The following is an 8,255-nucleotide window of genomic DNA, read 5'->3' on the forward strand; positions in this document are numbered from 1 at the left end:
TTTGTGCCTTTCTACTTCACTTACTGCGCTACATTACTCAGGTTCGTACGTCCACTCCTGGGTACATGTCCGTCTATTAGTTCCAGTCCCACGTGTTCTTCATATAGATGGAACGATCCTTGCATAACACGTGCACCTTGATGCTAGATGTCTTGCATGTTGGCAAAAGGATGAACAAAGCTCACGTAAAAAAATAGTGGAAGAACATAGATTCCTGACAACCGAGAAGGAGCAAGGAACCTCATGGTGGAGCGACTGCACTCATAATATTTAATATTATTCAGTGATATAAAATCAACCAATCATCTCCACAATGGACTGGAAGAGTACGAAACACGGCAGCCCAGTGTAGTTACATCATACTAGTACATGGCTAACCCACGCTATCACCATATTTCTTGGCTTTCGTGCGACACCTATCTCTAGTAATCCAGCAGCCTGTATCGCTTCTCCCTCCTCGTCTCTCTCAAAGTGCGGCGGGCTGGCATTTTTGCCGTCTATTGAGGTCGGTTAACTCATCACATGTTAGCGACATGCCAAGAGCATTCAAAAAAAAATTCATTTCACGTTCCGTTTTCAAAAAGAAAAAATCCTTTCACGTATGAATTTGACTGTATGCTTTGAGCAACTTGCATGTCCTATACTGCTCCTGTTTGGATACTCTAACTTAGCTAGAGGTTAGACTGACTCATGACTAACCCTGAACTAACTGTAGCCAAAGAGGTGTTTGGGTGACAGGGTAAGGTTGACAATAAATGCACTTGATGGAGAGAGAAAAGTGATTTTTCAGTGGTCCCAATGAGAACTATATCCAGTTAGCACCTCTTGGGTGGGATAGTTTTTTTTGGTGGGTTCGGTGCAACTTGCTCCAATTTAAACCCTCATGCTTGGATACTTTAGGGCTATTTGAGCCCCAACTAGCTCAAACTAACTCTAACCCATGGATCCAAATAGGGCCTATGGCCAGTCTCGACGCGGAGCAGTCGTGTGCACCAGGAAGCGGCGCTCTCTCGGCCGTCGCGCCACTTCAAAGCCGGCGCCAGTGAGAGGTCGCCTCCGCTCTGGCTGGGCATTAATGCGGCACCGACGCTCCAGGGCGATGCTGACCGTTTCACGTGGGAAGCGCGCACTGGCAAGGGACTATAGGTTTTGAACTGTTTCAGGTGTAGTACTGGTAGTTTGCAAAACTACTCAATTATTGCACTCAGTTTCCTAAGAAATTGTGGTAAAAAACGTTACTCCACAGCCCGCTTCCCTTCTCCTTCCTCTTCCACCACCCGCGCACGTCCGTGGGAAGCGATCGGTCAACCCTTATATAGGAGTGCTAGCACAAAAAGATGCATGCATGACCACTAAAATTTCCATATTAAAGCGCTGCTCCAGCGGGAGTATGGCATGTGTTGTTACCTTCGGCCGGGCCATGGCTACCGGGCGACAGCGACCAGAGAAGAGGCGGCGGGAGGGGAATGAATGCAGCTACTGTTTGGGTTCGCCGTCCGGCTTAAATAAATGCGCAGCATCACGTGTACCCACGGGTGCACAAATTGTAACATACGTGTCTGCTTAAGTGGGTGTTACGTAACTGGTGTCTGTGTGTGTGAGATTCTGAGAGATAGAGTGCATGTGTGCGACTCTACTCTTCGGACATGTACTCAACCTTTCGCATCGGGATATAAGTATAATGGTATTTACTTTAGCTAGTGATTTACGTGACCATGTTAACGTGGTTGTGTAAAAAAATGTCACTTCCTGCTCGTGATTTGAGTTATATAATTACAAGCAAGATGCTCGTGCATTGCACGGAGCATCAATATGCATTTTTTACAAAACACCTGTTGTGATTGACCCATGCAGGAGTACTCCCATGTGTAAAAACTAATGATATCTCGAGAATTTTATCGGAAAACTAGTATCTTGAGAATGTCATCGAAAAAATGAAAGATGCGAGATAAGGTGAGGAGGAGTGGAGCGTGGTGGTGACTAGTGGTCGGAATGGGCGGAGGCATGGGGATGGACGCCGCCGGCAGGCGGTAGCAGCCACCATGCTAGATTGTTCCAGAGACTTCCTTTTTTAATTCCTGAGCAATGAGGTTGTGGGAGATAAGGATGTGGAGAGAGGTCCGGGTATCTTTTGTAAAATTATCATAGTTTGCTTTCTATCCATCAAATATAGATCAGACGGTCTATATTACAAGATGGCAGGCATACCATCATCGCCAACTCATTTTTTTATAAGGGTACAGATGATAAGTTTGCGGACTACTAAAGTAAAGTGGAATTTGTCCATGTTATACAAGTAAATTAAGGTGATTGTTTATCATACGGGTAAGGTTGGATGAAGGGTGGTAGGAACAAATGCTCCTCCTAGAGCATGTTGTGTGAGATGGAGTCTTAGTGTGTGTGTGTGGGGGGTGAGAGAGAGAGAGAGATGGTGTCTTAGTGTGTGTGTGTGTGTCACACACACACAGAGAGAGATGGAGTCTTAGTGTGTGTGTGTGTGTCGCGGGGTCCTCAGTGGCAGATGAAATTTAAGTGTGCATGGCTTCATCATAGAGTGGTGGGGGTTGTTTGGTTCTAGGCCTAGGAGTGCCACACTTTGCCATACAATGTTGCCAAACTTGCCTAAGGTTAGTTCTTCAAAATGAGAGCCACAAGTTGGCAAGCCTAAGGGAATCTTGCCCCACTTGTTGTGTGTATGTGATGTGGGACCATAGTGTGGCTTGCCTAAGATGTGGCTTGAACCAAACACACACCTAAGTTGGTCAAATTTGCCTAACCTTAGGTGTGGCAAGCTTTGGCAAACTTAGTCTCAAACCAAACAACCCCGTGATGTGTATGGCAGAGGCCACCAATGATGGGGTGCGAGAGAGAAAATGCCCGTAGAGAGGGAAGAGAAGGTGTGTGCGTGTGAGAGGAGTCGACATCAAGAGAACGTGTTTGTTCGAGAGACACCGAGGAAGACTACTATATACCGATGGTGCATGTAGGCAGGAATTAAACAAAGGGATGGTCTTATAGGTTTCGAGGACATAGGGGAAGAGTGAGAGGGGGGGCTTGCTAGAAGGAGATTGTTAAGTGTGAGTGTGTGTTTTACCCATCCAGGCGGAAGTTATGTGCACACAAGAAGAGAACGATTCGATGTGGCGTTAGGGTTGAGGGTAATTAACTACATATGGAGACATAGAGACCTTGAACGTGCATGTGTGAGAGGTATACATGTATACGTGGGATGTGTGTGTGTGCGCGCGCGCATGATCGAGATAGAAGAAAGAAGACAAAAGTCATAAGATTAACGACATGGGAGAGACGGATCGGTATGACAATATGCATGCATGTGAGAATGCAGGGAAGAAGGCCCGACAATTGAGCATGTGTTTTTGTCTTTAAGAGATAGTGGCGTGGGCTAGAGCATGCATCTATGGAGAGCAGAGGGAGTGAGGCACAACGATTGTGCAAAAGAGATCAACCTATAAATGCATATGTATGGAGAGACACATATAGTGTGGGTGATAGGAAGCAAGACTTCGTGCGAGAAAGAAATGTTGACCGAGAAACTACAGATAGATACAGAGATGGAGATGCTATCTAGAGGGACATCGCTAGTTTGAGTGTTGGAGATGACCGCCGGGTGGTTCAGAGGGTGAAGTTATATATGTGTGTGAGAGAGAAAGATAAAAAGAGGGCACTTGACTGCATGTAGAGAGAAAGATATGTAGTGTGCGTGATAGGAAGCAAGAGTGAGGGCGAGAAACAAGGTTGATGGAGAAACAGATAAATAGAAAGATAAAGATGCTAGCTAGCGTGCGTTAGAGATAGGAGTCGAGTGGATCAGAAGGCTGAGTTATGTGTGTGGGTGTGAGAGAGATAGAGAGAGGGTGCATGTGAGTCACATACAAACAGATATCAGAGAGAAATGAGATCCCGAGAGACGGAGTTTTGTGTCTGCGAGAGAGAAAGATATTTCACAACGAGAGTGATAGCTAGAGAGACATATGGGGGAACACAAGATATCTTTAGGGAGAGAAAGTGTGTGTGAGCGACATACAAGAGAACAGTGGAGAAATATGAGACCCTGGAAGACAGAGTTTGTGTTTGTGTGTGAGAAAGAGATATTTAAGAGGAAGAGTCGTAGGTTCTCATATCTAAGGAGCGAAAGACATCTCTGTATGAGGGGTGTGCGAGTGGAACACAGGGGAATAGTAGAGAGAAATGAGAACCCGGGAGACAAAGTTTTGTGTTTGTGTGAGAGAAAGAGATTCCACATGGAGAATCATAGTTAGAGACACATAGCAGGGAGCGAGATATACTTAGAGAGAGATAGAGCGATGAAGGTCGAGGGAGAGAGTACCGTCAGTGTATTACGAAGATAAAAGATCATTGTCGACATACAGGTAGCGTGAGAGATACCTGAGAGACGATGAACACGTATAGGTCCAGAGAGATGGTCCCATATAAGCAGGAGTGATAGCTATATGAGACGAATATATGGATTAAAGGGGATTCAAATATTTAAACTAGAGATCACGACATCGATAATATCATAACGCAAATTGATGTATCAAACATGCATATTCATTTGAATTTGGGCACACGTGTAATGTTATATAGTTTATCAATATTGGTGATCCATAGATCTTTAATTACAAACAATGCATGGTTTATATGCAATTAATGTCTAAACGGGATTACACTATATGTTGTGTGTGTGAAACACATTATACATGTTTGAGAAGTAAAAAAAACCCCCGCATGAAACACACATTAATTGGAGACAGTTAGCGAGGAATGCATACATTGGATTTCAATAAAGTGGTTGGAAATTTTTGAAAATCCAAATTGATGGATACAACCTTATGAATCTGAGATCATGCCATTTGTAAACCATATTTATGTATAAATGGTGTTGTGCTTTTGAAAGTATCTATAAAAAATGATGTATATAGAATTTAATTCCAATTGAAAATGGATCCCGCCCGAAAAAAATAGAATACAAACGGGATTCGAATTCAGTTGGCACGGTAAATGTGCACTTTGCAAAATTTGAACGAAGCGGGGAAAGTCGCAGTAACCGCCCGAAACCAAAATTTGCGAGATGGAAATTACTACTGCCTATCCCTGCCACGCAAAGCCTATCTGCTGGATTTCTATAGGTTTTGATAGTGGTAGGTTTGTAATTTCACCTAAACGTGACATAACCGCCTCTCACCCAGATTCATACACGGTGGGCGCCAAAACACAGTGTGTCCTCGTCCGAAATCGACTCCCTCCCCGATTCATACACGGTGGGTGGCAGAAAAAAACTTTCATCGGCAAATATTTGGTGTGTGCGAGATTACCGTCCTATCCCCAACCGACTAATATTGCTGTGATGTAGGAAATTTGAAATGGGGGGCTAAGTTTGTAAATTTCCTCGCATTTGAGACAAGCGCGCCCTGAATACATGGTTCCCCCCTTCCTCTCTACCTCCCTTTTCCCCATTCGCACTCCGTGGGCGCCAAAACACCCTCTCCACCCCAGCCTCCTCCGTCCGCCACCCCATCCACCGCCGTCCTCCTCCACCATGCCGGAGATGATACCCTGACCCCGCCGTCCATTACAAGAGATCGACCTCTCTCATCCACGGCTTCGGACCGGGATCCTTGCATCCCGTCCTCTCGCTTCATCCCCACCGTCGTCCACCTTGCCGGCGCCGCTCCTACGATCGTCTCGTCCATGGCACCCCGCCGCACTACCCTCCTAGATCTGCTTCCACGCCGCCGACAGCCATCAGTACTGCAGCACCGTCAAATTCTCAGCAGATGCATACACGGCGCCGCACCAGAGGCGGTCTTCTTTCGTATCTTCTCAACTTATTTATCGCAGCAAGAAAATAGATCGCCACTGCTTTACTCTGATTTCTTGTCTTGGTTGCGAAGTTGCCTTTGTCCGTTTTGCATCTTCAGATCCGCCATGGCACGCTCAACACTAAATGCTTATGGTTTTCCCCTTTTATATTCCACACTAGTTAAATCACAGTAGACTAAATTTCAAAATTGGGCCAGTGGATTTTTCTGAGCTCGCCGGAGTTCGCCAGTGCGAAGGAAGGGGCTCGGGTGGTTGTGGGGGGCAGTGGTGGGGCCTCGCCGAATGAAGAAAACTCGACGCGGGTGGGGGCGGGGGTGGGGGGTGGGGGTGGCGGAGGAACACATGCGGTGGGGGCCGGTGGTCCAGCCGGCGGCCCATGCATTGTTCTGTATGGGAAGAATCAGAGACGAGGAAGAAGAAGGGTTAGGAGACGTAGGATCTTCATCCAACCGCCTGAAATGGTCGAGAGACAGCAGGGAGTTGCATTCTTAATGCGCTCTGGTTCATCATGTGTGGGCACTGTGCAACCAATATTTTATTATCCAAAATCTGCTTGCTCTTCTTTACCATGTTCCTCTTCCATTCTTCTTTAATATGTACTTTCTCCGTTCCTAAATACAAGTCTTTGTATAGATTCCACCATGGACTACATATGGAGCAAAATGAGTGAATCTACACTCTAAAATTTATTGGATACATCTGTATGTGATCCATAGTGGAAATCTCTACCAAGACTTACATTTTGGAAGGGAGGGAGTATGATAGTAGTACAATATGTTCCTTGTACTGAAGATGAGCAGGGACATTTATAGTGTAGAGGTCTATACGGTCGGTTGTGATGGACACTTTGAGCCTCTTTGATTCATAGGATTTTGTAAACATAGGAATAGGTTTTGTAGTGACCTGCCCACTTGAATCCTATAAGAATAGCAAGGAAATGCGGGGAGCCATGTCGCCTTTGAGAGTTACACTGATATTAATAGTACTGCACCTTCAGTTGAAGTGAACTGGTATCCGAAGCCTTTCTATCCATACCGACAGTACTAGCACATATATTCTAGCAAGTTCCGCTTTGCTGATTTTACTCTGATGCTTACGGTTTTCCTGTTATATCTTCACTATGATCTATGTAGCTGCTTTGTGTCGCACTAGCAGCAGTCCACTCTTGAAGCTAAACACTGCAATGACTTACAAAATTGGCACCAAGTCATTGAGTGCCATTCTGGATGCAATGGAACTCATACGCTCCCCACCTATTGACTCTTCTTCAGAATATGACCCTAATGACTCTTGTTCAAAATTGCCACATATAGAGAGACATCATCGAATTGCATTTCTTTGGGCACTGTGATTCATCATGAGTGGGTAACCAACATTGTATGCAATGAAGCGGAACCTCAAGAATGCGCTTCCTCTTCTGTCCTTTAACATGTTCCTCTTTGTTTATTCTGTATTTAGTATGTACAATATGTCAGGAAGGGGCGCAGGGACATCTGGAGTCAAGAACTAATAGAGCTGGCCTGTACGTGATCGATAGGCTTTTAATTACTAGCAACAATACAACACCGTATTTTCAAGCTAGTTCCACTTTCCCGATTTATATATCGTGGTTATGGTGTACCCCTGTTATGTACACTATGATCTGCCTAGTTGCTGTGTGCTCTTGTTATCATGGTTTGGCAATAAACTATCTATACAGTATATTATGAACCTATCGTCTACCAACTATCCTTACTTCTGGAGCCTATTTTTTGTGTACTTGTGCCACATTATATAAATTCACGCACCATATTACAGCACACATGAGCTCTCTTATCAGAATCCAGTGATAGCACACAAGTGTTTACATGGGCGCCCCTATATTAGAATATCATCTGCATTACAAAGATAATCTCACAACTATTTATGTTTTCATGGTTCTCAGATATTATATGTAATTACAGTGAATATCAAAATCCGCACATCAGAAGAATATTATGGAACACTGCAATGACTTACAAAATTGGCACCAAGGCATTGAGTGCCATTCTGGATGCAATGAAACTCATACGCTTCCCACCTGTAGATTCTTGTTCAGAATATTATCCTAATGACTATTCTAACCTCGAGGAGTCAAAGGCAGATGCCCTGTCATGTTCACCCATCAAGGTGCTTGCTATAATTTGGCAAGGTTTTATTGATTGCGCATATCTTGCATATGTTGTCTTGCATTTCTTCTACTCTGTTGCACCGTCCTCTGCTTAGTTTACTCATCATATATGTCAAGATGCCATGCCCATCCATTATCAATACATATTCCATCTGTCATCATACCATGTATTTCCACTCAAATGCTATTCTTGTGCATCAGACATCAAAAAGGAAGAGGGTGATTGCCGAACTTGAAGGAGCACCAGCAAAGTCCTTGAAAA

This window comes from Triticum dicoccoides, chromosome 6B (assembly GCF_002162155.2).
Source record: "Triticum dicoccoides isolate Atlit2015 ecotype Zavitan chromosome 6B, WEW_v2.0, whole genome shotgun sequence".
In the NCBI taxonomy this organism is placed as follows: Eukaryota; Viridiplantae; Streptophyta; class Magnoliopsida; order Poales; family Poaceae; genus Triticum; species Triticum dicoccoides.